The sequence below is a fragment of the Thunnus thynnus genome, chromosome 21 (assembly GCF_963924715.1).
Source record: "Thunnus thynnus chromosome 21, fThuThy2.1, whole genome shotgun sequence".
NCBI lineage: Eukaryota > Metazoa > Chordata > Actinopteri > Scombriformes > Scombridae > Thunnus > Thunnus thynnus.
Genome location: NC_089537.1, coordinates 11088000 through 11104825, shown reverse-complemented (window position 1 = coordinate 11104825; position 16826 = coordinate 11088000). Strand labels below are relative to the sequence as shown.

General features: G+C 39.2%; 1 protein-coding gene across 1 annotated transcript in view; it reads right to left on the bottom strand.

Annotated features, from left to right (window-relative positions):
• Positions 1-10598, bottom strand: part of dlgap1b (discs, large (Drosophila) homolog-associated protein 1b) — a 106481-nt gene extending 95883 nt beyond the window's left edge. The window contains exon 1 of the mRNA XM_067577453.1: positions 10449-10598. The gene's annotated coding sequence lies outside the window, so the exon portion shown is untranslated. The remainder of the gene's footprint in view (positions 1-10448) is intronic.
• Between the last annotated feature and the right edge of the window lie 6228 nt (positions 10599-16826).

Sequence of the window (16826 nt, the reverse complement as noted above, 5' to 3'; positions counted from 1 at the left end):
TATACTCTATTTAAAAGTCATGAGATCAATTAAAGGCTGTCATCGCAAAATATCTACCTTTTAAAATACCCATTGTTGAAATTACCCTCTCTTGCTTATCGCCTCTATTCATCTCTCAGCCAGGCACTTAAAGCCAGGCACTTGCGGACATTTACAAATAGGCTCTTCTATTCCATTTAGAGCTGTACCTTTGCAGCTTATCTTGTGCAACGGGCTCTTAAATAAATCTCCTTGCTTTAAATAAACGGGAGCAGTGCTCACGAAGGCTTTCCTTGATGTTCGGTCACATGACACTCTGGGCCTCCCATGGAGACACTGACAGGCACATGACATGCTAAATGCCAACAACAGTGTATTTTGCACTGGAGAGTGAGGTTGTTTTATGATATTTAATACATTTAATAAAGAAAAGGGATTTAACTGAATTTTGAGGACTTTAAATAAAACAATATTATTACCACACAACCAAATAAGAGACATATCAAACCAAGGCCCTGTGGATCAGTAATGTGCGCCAGCCTTGCAGAACCACACTTGCCTATGAGCTTTAAAATGGCTGAATGTAAGTGTGATCACACTCTTTCTCGCTGCGTGACAGTGTCCAGCGACTCAGAGAGGAGTCAGTTCTGGGAAGATCTTCGTCATGCCCCTGATTCATTGCCATCCTCCTTCTCCTGTCACAGCTACTGAGAGGAGGCACTGCAGAAGCTCTGGTATGGAGGGATGCTGGCAGGTCAAGACAAGCCTTCTCACTGCTCCACCAAGCCAATCCTCACCAAACTGACAATGTGAGCGTTAAGCTGCTGTGTCTGGGGAAATAATACCTCGATAAAATGGAGTCAATAAAATTGGATTTGATTAAAACTGGATCCTGAAAACTGAGTTTGTGTTTAAAATCTGTTTGTGTTGCTTCCTAATGGACTCCTTTAGTACTTGTATGATTAGTTTATTAATCAATTATATAACTGGCATAAAATTATACATAAAAATTTTGATTACTGAATAATTCTTTAAGTCATTTTTCAAACTGCTTTTTTAGTTTATGTCATTGTGAATTGAATATCTTCTTCAGTTAGCTGACAAAACAGCTAACTGAAGACGTTACCTTGGGCTCTGTGAAACTGTGATAACATTTCTCACTTTTTTCTAACATCCCCTAAGACTAAATAATTAATCACAAAAATATTTAACAGATAAAACAATAACAGAAATAAGGGCTGCTGCTAGTTGCAGCCCTTGACTCTGTTGAGTGTATCATTATCTCCAGATCTCAGCAATGACAGCAGTGAGTTAAGCTTTGTCAATTTATCAAACAAATAACAGTTATTAACCTGGTTAAATAAAAGAGAAATGGCTGCAACCAACAATTAACAATAACTTTAATAATCGATTAATCTGCCAATTATTTTCTCAATTAAACGATTAAGTGTTTTGTTGAAAAAAAACGTCAGAAAACGGTCCCATCACTATTTCACAAAGCCCAAAGTGCCGTCTTCAAAGTGCTTGTTTTGTCCAACCAACAGATGAAACCCAAATATATCTTACTTACAATAAAAGCAGAGAAAAGTAATATATCTTTACAACTAAGAAGTTGGAAGTAGCTAGTATTTCTATCTTATGCTTGAAATGACTTGCTGAGCTTGAGATGACTTGCTGCAAAAAATGCTGATTAATATTCGATTCACTGATTTCACATAAAACTATGAAAAAAGATACACCTTATAGAGAAAACCAATATCTTCCTTTAAAGATATAGTATTTGCACCACATAATAACTTGTCTAACAACTGTTTCTCTAACAGTACTACATTCTCTCAATTATTACATCTCATACAGTCACTGAGCATCTCCACTGGAGTTGATTAAAGGGTTACTCCAGCAATTTAAAACTGACCTGCCATAAAATTAGGAGACCTGTGAGAGACAGATCAAAAGATGAGAGCTCAGAACTGCAGCAGCAGAGTTTGATTCATCCTGACTTTTAATCCCTAACACAGGTCAAACTCCATAAACACTGGATCTTACATTTCCCATAATGCAACACATTAGCATCTTGTATTAGATGCTCTCTGCCTGCTACTGTAAATGCCCTGTTCTTTCAAATCCTGCATCTCCAGTTTGTAATGCTCAAAGACACCATATTCCAATCACCCTTTCCCAAATGATGTAGTGATTCAAAACCAATGACACTCTGGTGACAATAACACATCTAAACTGTTTTGGATGTCTCTGTCTCTAACTGAAAGTGGCTATTCTGTTTCATTAATTCCAAAATTAGCTCAAACTGAAATACAATAAAAGAGACTTCACTTGCATCTGGGTCAGATTGCAAAATCCCTCATCAGTGTCAGGGAACGGTGAAAATGTCACATTAATTTGTCATTACAAGATGTGACACCTGTGCTGTGTGGAGGTTAAACAGATTGATGAGACACTGATTGTAGCTCTTTCCTGTTCCTCCGATCATCCCATCTAGACGGCTAAGGTTTGATGATCAATGCCAAACTATTATCCCCGATGAAATAATTCATCTAGATGCCTCAGGAATAAGACACACATTAAAAAAAGACACATTTTAAAATGTTGGGATGATAACAGAAGCTATTACCCTGTCTAGACAACTGTCAGACTACAAATGTCATGAGTGTCTCTATTCACTAACAAGCAATTCATGTTATACAATGCTTTTGTCTGGTACTCTGAATATACAACATAGAATATTGTGTGGTCAAAAACCCTGGCAAATTTGGTTTCAAATGGGCTATGTGCTGTGCTAATGATACAATTAATTTGAAACTTGACAGCTAATTTAGCTTTATCTTGTATTGCATTTTACAGTAAGAGAGTATCATTATTCTCTTACTGACATACACTCTGACATATAGTACAGTAGCTTTTTATTGATGCCAGTGCATTACTTGACCCCAAATGCATGAAAACAGACTATATACTGAGATATCAATTGCAGTAGATATCGGTCTTTTGTCGTCTGTCTTTTGCAAAAGCCACCACATGCACAACTCAGGATTACCTCACACTTTTCCACCGATACTATAATCTTTAGCGCCTCCTGCCAAAACAGTTAGATCTTGTCAAAATCTTCTCAAAAGAGGCATCAGCCATCTTCTCTAATCACTGTCAGGTTAGTAGACGAGCCATCTAGACGTTCCTAAAGCTTCAGTCTGCATGGAAATGAGACTCCAGCTTTACCATATACACATGCTAACAGACTGAGGTATAAAGAAATAAGCATCAAGATTGCAACTGGCTTTCCAGACATTATATTAGGCCATAAATGATGTTTTGAGTTATGGGGAAAACCCTGATTAGAAATGTTTGTAAAAACATTAACATACAAGCATACCATTTCTGACATTCCTGAAGCATGATTGCTTTATAATGGATATATGCCTTTCATATATGTGTATGGTATGAATGCAATGTTGTTTCATACAAAAGCTATTTCCACAAAAAAAAAAAAGTCTACAACCCACTCACATGCAGAGCCCTCACAATGAAAGCAATGAGGGGGGTCATTTAGCTGTTCACACACAAAGAATATTAAATTGTAAGTTAGGAAAATGAACATGCAGACCTTTCACTGAAAACCTTTTAACAGTATGACTGCTATTTGACTGTTGATGGTATTTGAAAATTCTGATAAGTTTAGAAATGGAGGAACTTACAGTATCAGTCAAAAATTTGGACATATTTTTTCATTCAAGAGAATGGGAAGGTGTGTCCAAACTTTTGACTGGTACTGTATATTCATTGAACTGTTGGTTGGTTTGGTCCAGCTATTCATTTCATTCTGGATTCATGATTACTAGGGGACATATCTCATCTACCAAATAAATACAAATGTAAATTTTAAGTTATTTATAGAGGGCATGATTACAGCTAATTTTTAGATGAGAAAAGACTGGAGCATATTGATTGATTTGCAGCATTTAACAGTACAAACAGACCAACCAAATTGTGTTTGCATTATGCCTTTGTCCTCTTTGACTCTGATGAAGACACAGTAGTGCCGAAACATTGGTCTGTTTGCACTATTAAAGGCTGCAAATCAATCAGTGTGCTTCAGTCTTTGCTCATTTGAAATTTGCTGTCCCTGACCTGGGAAGCACCTCGGTCAGCTGCATATTGCTGGAAGATGTGCAGAAAACCCCTTTCCACTATAATTACAGCGATCAGAGTTATTCAAGGCACTGGGAAATGGATAAATGTCTGGATTTAAAATATTGGATGAATGCAAATAGCATCTTTTGAGTATTTGCTTGGTAGATTAAAAGGTAGTTTGGAAGATGAAATCCCTTAATTGCATCGTTTTTTGGACTTACATTTAAAAACTAAATGCCTATTTACTGTAGATTTCATTCATGATTATGTAGCTTCTGTACATCAAATTGTTTTCCTTTTAATTTAATTCTGTTGTTCGCTATGTCTCCCATCTTTGTGAGTGTTCCTTTTATGTGTTAATTTACCTTTTTATTTATTTTCTACACTGTGCCTTTCAGTAACATCTACTTTATGATCCTGAAATCAGGTAAAGATCTACCTGTTGTCACATACTCGCTCATTCTCTTTAAAATAAATAGAAACTAAAATATAGAAAATAAATGTGAAATGTGAAGTGGAGCAATTTGCAAAAAGAATAGACACTAATTATATGGTGCATCTGCAATCCTTATACATAAAGTTACCAATCAGACTAGTACCCTAACAAAAATAAACAATCATGTTTGTTTGTTCAGCTGTTTATCTGTATGTATTTTAATTTTCATCTATTTGTCTTGCACACAATAGCTGTATGCTTGTTGATCTTTCTGTACCTTTGGTTTGGCACTGCATGGACACATACTGACAATCTGAGTTAATCTCCTTATGCAGCACGATGGGCCAATAAACAGAATTTTTAATTCAGAATTTAGTCAGAATTAAATTAAGAAGCAATTAAAATAGTTACATTAATGTCTTTATTAAATTATGTTTTCCATATAATTACACCAGGCTTTAAAGGTGCAGTATGTAAGATTTAGTGGCATCTAGCAGTGAGGTTGCAGATTGCAACCAAATGAATACCCCGTCCCCTTCCAAGCATGCAGGAGAACCTATGGTGGCCGTGAAACTCGTCAAAAACGCAAAAGGCCCTCTCTAGAGCCAGTGTTTAGTTTGTCCATTCTGGGCTACTGTAGAAACATGGTGGGCTCTGTGGAAGGGGACCCACTCCCTATGTAGATATGAAGGGCTCATTCTAAGGTAACAAAAACACAGCAATTCTTATTTTCCGGTAATTACACACTAATTCAAACATACTTATGAATATTATATTCCATTTCTGCCAAGTCTGTTCCGCTAGATGCCACTAAATCCTACACACTGCACCTTTAAAACTACGCACTGCAATAAAACCTGAAGTGAAGGAAACATACAGCATGTTTGCACAACTGATCAGGCAGTAACAAGCATGTAGATCGTCACTCAAGTGCATATCTACTATATGTACTGTATGTGTACATGTGTTTTTTTGTGTATGCGCAAAAACAGCCGGAGTGCATATACCCACAGTACGTTCATGTACGTAGCTGATTATATCTGTCTCAATGATGGGAAATGATGTCCACTTTTATTAGATTGCAAGCGATCTGACACTGAAGCGTGAGTCTGTCTATAATCCATTATGAGCCACTGATTCCACCACTAAACCACATATCTACCGCTCACAGATGCATTATTGTCCGTATCACTTCTGCAGGTGACGTTACACACCACAATACTTCATTAAAACAATCCAGAGAGCGTTATCTCTGGGATGACTTTTTTCCCAGAGGAAGTATGTGTGTCTATATTTCTCCATTGAGCCACTCGCCTCGCCATCAGTGAGAGTATTAGAATATACTGCTATCAATAAGACTGTTTATTAAACAAGCCAGTCGTCTTGTAGAGAGTTTGTGTTTAGAATGACAACAATAATGAGATGTGTGCGCTTTCACTCCTCACGCAGGTTTAGTAGCACTTGAAAATTGCTTAGCATTCAGCAGCTAATTCCAGCACAGAAAGGGATATGCATCTATACTGAGAAAGAGAGGAAGAGTGTGTACAGGCAGTCCTCCCCAGTGTCTGGCCAAAGGCCTCCCTGGTGGATTATGTTACCCAACAATGGCAGTGGCCTTTCACAGTCGGAGCATGCTCCAATAGCTGGAAGGCATACAAACATGCCTCTCTTCCCTTTTCCCTCGTTCATGCACCAGAATTGACATTGTCCCCTGGCAAATACAGGTCTACAGTATGTCTTTATATCAACAAATGAGTGCCCTAGTTTCTGGTGAAAAGCAAATAAAGAAGAAGGCTGTCACACCAGAGCATGTCAACAGAGCATGCTGTGGCATGAATGGCATCGCACATGGAACGGGACCCAGTGTTGCTGCATGTTTGTGAGGACAACAAAGGTGAGACCGCTTTGGCTGTTAGCATCCCCTTAATAATAAAAGATGGACGAGACAGAAGGCTTGATAGAACTGTGGAGAGATGATGTGAGTATAAACACACACTATGAACACACCGAGACAGCCTGAGGCATAGACTGAAGTAAGACCTGCAGGCATGAAGGGAAGCTGTAATGGTAAATAACGCTCTTCATCAGACATTCAGTAGCAGTGACTTAAAAGCTGCTGCACACACAGAAATTTCTTCACCAGAATATATACAGCACAGTGACATCATCAGTAACTGTAATGTACTTTGGCTCATGCTTCAGTTGCAGCCCATTATTAGGGCAGAAGAATTGACTCCCAAATGAATTACAATAGGGCTGCAACTAATGATTATCATTATAGATTAATCTGCCAATTATTTTCTCGATTAATTGTTATTTGTATAAAATGCCAGAAGTTTGTGAAAAATTATGGTTTTAATTTTTCAGAGTTGAAGGTAACGTCTTAAAATGTCTTGTTTTGTCTGATCAGCAGCCAAAAAAACACGAAGATACTCAGTTTACTATCATGCACCAAAAAAAAAGCATCAATTCCTCACATTTTAGAGGCTGAAAACAGCAAATATTTGGCATTTTTGCATTAAAAAAGACAAAAAAGATTATTCGATTATCAAAATAGTTGCCAATTCATTTTCTGTCTAATCTATTTGATTAATTGACTAATCATTGCAGCTCTACATTACAATATATCACACTTTCAAATTTGTCAGTTCAGTATGTGACAGCTAAATGAACATGTTGTGGCACTTGCTGACATCCAAGGGTATGTAAAACATTTTAAAATACCAGATGAGTTATTAAAAATCCTAGGAAGCAGAAAGTGAATTTTTTTCATCCTAAAACTCCTCAAAAGACAGATAATCTCATAGGAGAGGATTAGTAAATTTAGCCGAGCACTGAGTCTATGTTCATTCAGTGTGGGTAACAATCTGCCTGGGTACAGTGAGGCCTGCTTCATAGGCAGTGGTGCACACACTCCTCCTGAGGGCCTGTGCGTGGTCTTCGGTGAATACAGGCTTTATAGAGAAGTTGAGCCTTCTCAAAGCCTCACAGTTTGGAGCACAAAAACATACGGTTCTCCACTGGTTTCCCGGGGGTTGCACGCAGCTTGTTCTCCATGCTTTTTGAAAAAACAATCCACAGGAGGAGAGCTGAAGAAATTAAACCGGCCTGCTGACAGCTCCCATACGACCTATCTGAGCAGCTAAGTGTGCAGGAGAGTGCGCAGGCAGAGATTACAGGAATAGTGCAGGGGCACTGAAGAGTCCCCTCAAGCCAAACTAGTAAGTCTTATTGCTGCTAGAGAGAAGCCTCCGAAACAGAAGATGTCCTGTTCTCATAACTGAGACATTGAAAAGTAACAAGACGTAGTGGGACCTGACGGGGCTCTGCTCGGTGGAACAGTGCAGCGTAATTAAAATTCAGCAAAGAGAAGAACACAGCCTGAAACTACAGCACGTCAGAGAATACTACTATAGCTGACTCATCATCCACAGCCGTCATTACAACACGATTATGACTTCTGGCCTTAAATAATAAAACCTGAGGGGGACAAGTTCTGAGTAACAGCTATGTCATCACTGTGCATTGTGAAATCTTCTTTGTCGTCATCATCCCTTATTTTTATTGTAAACCCTTGGGGTGTTAGAAAGCAATATTTGTGCCACTACTAGTCTTAGCCTCCTTCTGCCCTTCGGGATGCTCAAATCTGATGCCCCTTTTATAATTTCATTTTAATTTCAGGGTTGTATGGCTTCAAAGACGAGCTCAAAACAGAACAGCAAACACGCAAACACGGCCATTTGGACTGTCTGCAATGACACATTTATGTCCAGACAACATTATCTGCATAATTACACGGCGAGCTGAGAGTTTCTGGGTACGGAGGAAGTGTGAAAAATATACAGAGATTTTAAAATATGCAACGGCCCTTATCTCCCCTCGAAAGCATCCTTAATATTCTACAGGCAGCATGTGGAAAGCAGTGGCTGAGGCAGTGTTTACAGGTATTTTGTAGCAGAGCAGATCTCATCGTGTTTTAACTAAAGCAGCGCTGCTTAGTTCAACAAGAGCACAACACAAAGAGGAGCAGGATAAGCCCTCTGCTAATTGACACGGGAATAAAAAGAGGCAGTCACAAAGTCTTATATTCTCATCATCTGTGAGGTGGCTTGGATATATGGAAATGATACAGGAGGGATTTGACTACAGCTGATAACAGTATCAGGACAAAAGGGAAGCTAATGAAGCACAGGTACAGGGTCCAGAGTTCAGCGCAGAGTCCGTCATTATCTGACAGGCAAAGAGGGAAGGCAGCTAATGATCACTCCAACACTCCCTCTCCACAGTTGTATGAAGCCACTGCAGTCAGCCATATGAGCGAGATGCAGAAGGTCCCTAATGGGGGGGATGGGAAGGGGAGCAGATGCGGGGCCTTGGGTTTTACAAGGAAAGCATGCACGTTTATGGTTTAAGGAAGTGACACGGGCGCCGAGGGAAGATCAACAGATTGTGGGATTGTTCGCTGCTTCTTTGAGATAAGAGAATGCGCTTGCAAAAAATGTCAGCTTTGCAATGCTTTTCACTTAGAGTAGGCAAAAAAAGAAGATTAAGAGAGGAGGAAAATCATTAAAAAATGCCTCTTGTTCTGTAGCCCATTACCTCAAATCTAGAGGATCTATGAGAGCAGCTGCACCTTAATATTCCCTTTCCTGTATCATCTCAATGCTTAATTCCTCTTAGTAACCTACTAATGACTTCTTCATACTTCATTGACCTCTTAGCCTTGATCCTTCCTGTTGTCCTTGAATCTTCCTCTACCTCTGCTGGAATCAGAATAACAATTGCATCGCCCCCCCCACCCAACCCCCAAACCCCCACTTCCATTTGGCTCAGTGCCCCTGCACACACACACACACACACACACATACGCAAACACACAACAATAATTACACAGTCTGTTCTAATAGCATATAATTTCCATCTACACCAGGAGCCATTAACACTGCTTTATTCTGGTAGATGAACTGGTTGTGCACATACATCAGACAAGTGATCCATTCATATCGCAGCTGGAGTTAGTCTAGAGAGTCATTTACAGATGTAATGTTGTTCGTTTATGCCGGATGGATTTCATGGGCTACTACTTCTGGCAGTGTTTTAATGACTGGAATCACACTTTCACTCTGGAGCTGCTGCTTGTCGGTGCAAAAGCACATGCGACTCCAAGACAATTTGCAAGGAGACCGATTGGACCAAAAAGCCTGAATGAACCCATAGAGCCATTGACACTGGGAATAAGGCATGTGGCCCCTAATATGCATCAGCGGAGCAGCCTATAAAGCTTCAGCCTATAATGGAAGAAAGATGCGGCCAGATTAACACCTCAAAGCCTTGGACAGGAAGAGTAATATGATGGCACATGCTATGCTGACCATTACTGCATCCTCGTCCCACAAGTGGTAGCAGCCAGTGTTTTTTTGTTTTTTTTTGCATTGAGTGTTTAAAAAGAAAAACAAGCTATTTTTATACTGTAAAAGTGGAAAAATTGTGCGCCACGTCCTCATATAATGCCAAAGACGCAACTGCAGACGCCGTTGCTCAGTCAAGGCGCACGGATAGGTTGATTGGATATTTTATTCTTGCCTCTTTATCACTTACGGTAAGTGGTAGGGAGGGCTGTCAACGTACCACAGGGGAAAATGCAGTCTAACAACTTTGTCAAAAGAAATTTCTTTTAGGGTCCGGGTTTACGAGAAAGTTATGGAAATTTATAGAGTCAATGCAGTCCATCATGCACAATTTGATAACATGAGAAAAGCAGCGAAGATTGCATATCCAGGATAAAGTCGAAACATGTTTTCACAAAACATATGCATCGATTATAACGCTAACAAATTCTCACTGTAGAATGAATGAAACGAGAAAACAATTTGCGCATTTGCCCCCCTACCTTGTCAACACAGTAGACTGGCCGCACAAGAAAAGCCTCGAGAGTAATCCTCTGAATTTGGCTGAAATGTTTTCTTTGCCTTCAGATTATTATGAATCGGAATTCATCATATAGGACGTCACTCGAGATGGTAAGGTCCCATACACTGTAGTATCTCCCTGTATCGCTCCGTCTGTGGGCTGCAGAGGCATCACTGAACGCATGAAACAGCGCTTCACATGAACGGCGAGAGGAAAAGTCTGACGTGGAGTCTGTGTTTGGATTCAGCTAACCAGTTAGAGACCTTATGCAATTCTACAAGACAATTTAGAGGTAGTCTAAAGCAACAGCACTACTTCAGCACGACGTTATTATTTTTAATGGGAATGTTAGTGCGGATTATCACAGGAAAAGAGGGAAAGGATCCCAGGTGTAGTTAATTTAGTGGCTGATTAGGTTTACTAATTTAGAGGCTGTGTTGGCTAATGTTGATAAGACTAATCTTAGGTAATTTCCAACATTCAGCGCCTAAACCAGCAGCAAGGTGTTGACATGAGCATGGTTGCCTCCAAGTTCCATTCAGGTACTATGGAGGCCAACTTCATTATATTTTGCACATATAACCAGAAACCAACCAGTAGGCTACAGTGGAATAATACTGCACCTGTCCAACACATTCTCACTCCCAGGTTTTCTGTATGTCAGTTAGTTTACAATAATTTGATGAAACACAACTTTATTTAGAAAAATGCACCATGTGAGCACAATATAAACTAAAATAATAATACCTATATTTTGTTAAGGGCCCCTGCAAAAGATAGGGGTGCAAGATTATGTAATAATGCAGGCCTCAGTTGCGAATTGCATAAACATATCATACCTTTAGGTGTTGTTTAATTTCATTTGTTATCTTATTTTGTCTTCAGGTTAGGGCGAATGCTCATGTCTTATGTTTGTAACCAACTGGGCTGCAAAATATATAATTATTATAATAATAACTATATTTATATTTTTTCTATTTCAAAACAGGTTACACATAGTTTTACAGACTCGAATTTTTGAAATGTGTGAAGGTGCAGGAAGCATGATTGGACATCGCTTGTTGTCAAAGATAACACATATTTCTACAATGGGGGTTAATGCATGTGGACAGAGAACCTAAGTAGAGGGAAATGTGATTAATGGAAGAGTCAGGACCAATAGCTTCTGATTTAGGTGAGGAAAGCTTTGTGATAGCCAGTTTTTAACATCTGTGAGGCTCAGTTCCATTGTGTTGTTGGAATCAAAAAAGAAACATATATATATAATATGTAATGTTAAATTCTGACATCTGTGTTATGGAAAATGAAATCCTTAGTGCATGTTAAACAGCAAGAGCTGCTGAACAGATTTTTCAGAGCAATTTTTATCACCTGAATCCCACATTTTTGTACTCAGTTATACACACACACACACAAACAGAGACAGTTGTGCAACACAGTGCACATCACACAGACTTCTCCCATCACTCTGTGTCTCTCTCTAGCAGTGATACTGATGAATGACTGGAGGCTACTCTGCTGGGAGAGAGCAAGTAGCAGCAAACCAGCCTAGCCTCTGCTCTGTGCCTGCCAGGCAGCCTAGATCTAATAACAAGGGTGCATACTTCAATGGCATAACCCTGGCAACAGCAGCAGCAGCAAAGACTGAACCCGCTGTGGGCTAATGGTGTTTGTAAGTGTAATGGTGACTTTGGGTGATCAGGGTTTAACAATATCATTTAGAATAGAATACATGGATTTGGTTTGGATGTGACGCTGCATAAGGAGATGTCTGCATTAAGACATTATCGGGGGGATTTATTGTAGCCTGAAGCCTTTTCATCAACCAGCAATCAACAATTTATTGGAGGCAGTCTGTCAATAAAGGCGTTCCCTGGAAGTGTCGGTGAAATCAATATTCCCCCTCTGACACAACACACAACAGAGAGAGAGAGAGGAAAATAAACTAAGCTGTAATGAGTGGCCACACTTGCACTGTATGCAAATAAGATGGATTATCTGTGTTGCCAGTGGAGCATTATGAATGGACTGAGGTGAAATGTATTTGTAAAACTCACTACTGTGCTAATTTCAACTAACCTGGCACGTTTTCTCCCTTTAACTCTCATTTTCAACATAATGGATACGGCCTTATCCCAGGGGTATTAAATTGTCATCTGAAGCTTGCTGCAGTAAATCTGTGAGAGCTGTCCTTAAAGAACAACAAACACAGGTGTCCCCTTACTGTGTCTTTAGGGTTTCTTACAATATATCCAAATACAAGATTTTTTTTCCATGTAGTGGTGTCTTTAACAGAACTTGTGCTGGTGCGGTGATTCCCTCAGGAGGCATGTGTGATCTTATTTGCGTCACAGCATCTTGCAAGTACAGTGGATCCATGATGCTAGCCTGCACATCAAAGTGTGTTACATAGTTTACCCCTCTCAAAATTTTGTCTGGGGGCTGAGAAACAGAAAAATACACAGATGTGCTTGTTAAAAATAAATAAAATCTTGACATCCCTGGTGCTTGACAACAAAGCATTTCAACAAGATTGAAATTGCATGCTTCATATGTATTTCTTTGAAAGTGAAATTGAAAAGATGGATGACTTATACATTTCAAATCCATGAGCACAGCAGCATTTGAACACAATTTATATGTCAGATAAAATGTGGCTGGTACTGTATGCATATTTTAAAGACATTTAGGGATGGATGTAGCCTAATCCAGTCCATGTTTTACTTCTCTCTCTGGCTCAGCATGCAACAGCCAGCTATTTATCAATAATTCATACAAAAGGAGGTAGTTGCAAACATATGAAAGATGACACAGAAAGTGCAAAGTAACTGTTAGATTACTTTTTTGTCACAGTTACCTTGAAATCACACTCTCAGAGTGTGTCAGAGCCTCAAACTGTTCATATGTCTGTTACAAAAAACTCCAAGAAAAAGCAGTTGTATTTATTGCTTGTTATATATCACATTTTTACAAGTCAGTGTCAGCACTGACATATTTTTGCACTGTGGTATGAATGTGTTGACTCTGTCAACAAAGTAATCTTGTGGTTTATGATTACATTGTGATTTATTTCATTAATCAAATTCATGGTGCTGGTGGATGAAGCACAAGCCATATTACTGTAAATTATTAATCATTCTACATCATTAAAAATTCTGCTGATGCTGCCACAGCAGTGATAGCCTTGTAACAGTGCAATGCTTTATGTTTAAAAATTCGACCATAACATCAAACAACACTAGAAAGACTTCTTTGCTTGTGGGGATGAATATTGCATGTAAAATGTGAATTGCATAACATGTCATAGAAAAACAAAATTCTATTTTTATTTGTAGTAGCATATTGATTGCAGCAGCAGCAGTATGCAGCAGATGTCGCCCAGTTTCAGATTTACCCTCCCGTCTACTCCTCTACTACCAGTCAACCTTCTTCTGCTGCTTTTCTCAGAACAATTTCAGACTTGAGAGATTAGCAGATCTCAGCTACGAGGTTTGGCTGGATGAAATCAGTTTCACTGGATGGGAGAGCGTAAGCACGTTCCCACCCAGCATTTTTCGATCGATGCTCTTCAAGCAGCCCAGAGGGATATCTGCAAACCTTTGATGTTCCCTTGAAGACTCTATTGCTTTTTGACTTGATTTAATTCAGGCCTCTTTGTCTTGAAGCAAATTAATTTCAGGCCTGACAAGTGACATGTAAACATCTAATTTCTCATCATCTCCATACGGGTTTTAACATGTCTTTCTCATGTATGCATTTTCTAATTGTAATTGCTCAATTACTGCTACATATCTTTTACTCCAGAAAATCATAACTCATTACTATTGCTCATGCACATCTCCGAACCTTCTTAACCACAGTATTATTATTAAAAGAGCCAAGCTAATGAACAGAGATTATTTTATATGCTGTAGGGAATCTGGAACATATATGCTACTTATGATGTTTGTACTTAGGTTTTTTTCTGCAGCCCATCCAAACACAAGTAGAAGCACTAAGAATAGAAATGGCATTGATGCTGAATAATTCAGACACAAGGGGGTGGAATACACAACGAGTTTTTTTCTCCATAAGGCTTAGAGTAAAAAAAACAAAACAAACGCAGCGTAGAAACGCTTATATCTCAACAGCATACTGCCCCCAGTAAAGATGTGTGTTTTTATGTGGACATACTCTGTTGAGTGTGTGTGTCTTTACTGTCATTTGCTGGTTGTAAAAGAGCCAAGGGACACTTTACACAAGGATGAACTCATATCGACATCTTCCATAGATTGTGTTCATTCAAATGCATTTTTATAGATGTTTTATAGGACTTATAGAAGAATAACTGATGAGCAAATAGTCATTATACATCAGTAAACCCCCCCAGTGTTGGCTGGGGGTCCCTATGCACAGCCAACAGATCCCATTGGGGGTTTTGGAAATCTAAACTCTTCATCGCCATGAGCAGAACAGGCAGCACTCACACTTTTTATTTTCCCCACATTCATGCGACTGCCCCCTTGGCTTCATCCCTCCTTAACCCCCCATTTCCCTCTATGGGACTTGTGCTTTTCACACTTCCCTAAACATTACAAAAGAAATTCATGGGGAAGTATTAAATATTGAACAGCACGATGTGAGTACGTTACAGTGGTTGTCTGTCAGTACAGTGGGTGAACAAGGTGGAACAAGATTTATAGATTAAAGCAAAAGTAAGTAAGAATCCTACACCAGCTGTAATATACTGTAAGGAGCTTTATATTGACATCACTTCAGTTTAATGACACTAACATGGAGTGCTGCATGTTAGGATGCTCCACAGATCATCTGATGTCCTTTATTTTCCTTAATTGAGACATAATAGGGCTGCAGTTGATTATCGTTTTAATTATTATTTGATCTGTCAAATTGAAGCATTGACCCTCCAGTTACGGGGAAGACTTGGGATAGTCTCTCTATTAATGTACAACCTTGAGACTGTATGTTTTATACATTCCAGTAGGCGTTTACTGCAGCTGATCCTCAGATTTCTGTGTGAGAACTCTTGCCCTTGGGAAAGAGCTGTATATATATTGGAACTACAGCTTTGTGTTGTTACTTTCTTTCATTGTGTTGTCATTCTGTAGCTGCCATGTCCTCTTGGTAGAGACAGGCAGGAGCAATTCCTGCTTGAACTGTTCACTGACAGGTAGTAGGTGCTGAGGGAACAGTGACTACATTATCTTTGCTTCACTGCACTGCTTTCTCCACGCATTTCTTGCTCTTTGACCTCTCTCTTTCCCTTTTCTCTGACTCTGACTCTTTCTCTGGACCCTTAATTGGGGTTGTCCCTACTGAAGTGACAGGGTGTCATAAGGGCTTCTTGCATTATTGGCTAAAGATTGGGACCTTGGGAAAGAGTCACTTTGTGTCACATTCATGATGACATCTCTATACTATCCAAACGAGTCAAAAAGCAGAAAGGGGAGTCATTAAAATTTAAATGCATGTGTCGCTGTAAAAAAATATAGGAGGTCGAATAGACTATACATTTTGTCACTTTTTCAGGTTCATGATAAAGAAATAATAAAGTAATTTGGTTACAAAAGGCTGTCACGCTGTTCGAACTCAGTCAGTTTCAATTCATTTCAAAAAAGCGGATTAAATGAAAGAAAAATATCCACTGGAAACCTTGGTGCACAGAGAAAAATGTCAATTTTTCTGCTGACAGTGACTTCAATTCACCACAATGCAATGAAGCCACAAGAAATGTGTTTTAAAGAGCAGGGTCCATTTTTCTTGACCGAAAAAGTTTGGTTTCCTGTGATTACCAATATTATCATTCTAGCTTTCTGCAACAGCCAAATGCAACAAGTGCAGATGAGTTCACAGATGGATGTAAAAAGAGATTCTAGGAAAAATCACTAGCTCCAGTAGAATTCGACATGGCATGGCTATTACAGCATTTCATTACAAAATAATACAAACTGATGATACAACGTAAGAGCATTTAAGAATGGAATTGTCCTAAAGGCAGTTTCAGGAAAAAGAAACAAAACCATGCAAACCTTCCCTGGAATCAAGCAATTCCACATTTGAGACATCCTAACAATGCCACTAAACCACAGTGTATTCTGCTGCTGGGAATTTATAGCACTGACAGTATTGGATTCAGAGATGAAAGAGCGGGGGTGTGGGGGATATGAAAGTAAATCACGGGGAATGGAAAGAAAGAACACTGGTGAATGAGAGACATGCCACTGCAGGCAGACATGCGCTGTTAAATGTTAGTTTGCTGAAAGCTTTGACACACAAGCTGGGGTGTCGGGAACGGATCATTACTCTACATCTACCATCAACAGTAACCACAGTTACAGTATGTATACTTTAATGAGAT